This window comes from Crocodylus siamensis, chromosome 4 (assembly GCF_052110815.1).
Source record: "Crocodylus siamensis isolate JL-2025a chromosome 4, ASM5211081v1, whole genome shotgun sequence".
NCBI lineage: Eukaryota > Metazoa > Chordata > Crocodylia > Crocodylidae > Crocodylus > Crocodylus siamensis.
The window spans coordinates 138,696,462-138,697,889 of record NC_143398.1 but is presented as its reverse complement, the minus strand read 5'-3'; positions in this window follow the sequence as shown (position 1 = coordinate 138,697,889).

Sequence of the window (1,428 nt, the reverse complement as noted above, 5' to 3'; positions counted from 1 at the left end):
ATTGTATGCGCATACCCACCATCATGACCACAGATCTGGTGGTGATGTTGGAGGCATTCACTGTAGGCATTCAAGGATCTTGGTTTATTCCAAGCCAAGAAGTCACATGTGGCCAACAAAGTCCTGGCAATTTGAAGGTGAAAGGAGGAAGAGGAGTGAAGTTTGTTCCTGAATAGGTGGACCCTTCTAGGGACCTTTTACTTAGGGATGCTTTTTTTAGCATTTGACTTCTCTTGTACTGACAAAACAGCTGAGGGCTCCATGTTGGAGTGGGCACAGAAGTAGTCCTACTTAAATAAAGGAACCAAGCCCTACTCCTCTCCATGTTCTGACATCAGAATTACTGTAGCTGCTATCAGACACAGTACCTTACATGGATCAAGCAGCCCCTTGTTTACAAGGAAGAGTGATTTTGGCTGGACACAGAGTTGCTCACACCTCATACCTGGTAAGATTTCTCAGCACAGATAAAAACATCTCTGTTTCTAGAATTGAAGCAATTCGCACAAAGAGCTTTTGTAATGAGTCAGCTGGTGCCAATATCAATGCTAAGGATGTTGAATGACGGAAATGACAAGTCATTTAGTGCTGAAACAACAGGCTGTTGCTACTCTGCCATGAGGCTTGAGATTTCATCGTAGACTGGTGTAAGCAGGCTAGCCAAAGAGGTCTCTTTCTTTTCCTTGAATATGGCAGACACAACCATATGAAGGCTTATTGAAGCCTAAGTGATGGTATGCTATGAATGTATGGCTAGCTTGTTTGATACTGGCCAGTGCAGTACTATTGCTGCCATCATGGTAGGTGAGCCCTATAAGAAGAGCTTCAGTGCTACTGTGGGTGTTGATAACAGGTCATTCCTCAATGCCATTTTCTCTGCAGTAGGCTGCAGTGCTGCTTGCCTGATGGACAGTGTGCTGAATGGCATAGACTTGTCCCTTACGGTCACGGAAGCTTTACAACTCCTCTCCACATCTAATGAATCCTTAATAGCTTCATCCAGAAATGAAAGCTTAAACTCTGCATCTTGTACCTTAACAAGCTCTTGTGGATAATGAAAAGCACATCAAACATCTTCTTAATTCATGCGACTCTCCAAAGCAGAAGCAGCCCTGCTCTATCTAGGCTTCAGTGGAATGAGCTTTTCAGAGAATGGCTGGGCTTGAATCCTATAGATCTTGAATGTGCTGAGTTGAGAAGTCCTGCACAGAGGGGTGCAAGCACATGTATAATGTATGATCCTTGAATTGTTTTGATTTTTGTTCCCTTGGGAAGTATGAATTAGCAAAGTTCCAAAAGAGTTAGATAAGAGTTAGACACATGGGGAACCCTGTGGGCCAGACAGTGTGACCCTGCACACTGGCTCAGGAGCAGAGGGTAGCGTGCAGGACACAATCCCAGCATGGATTGGGCGGGTGCAGGGCCTGT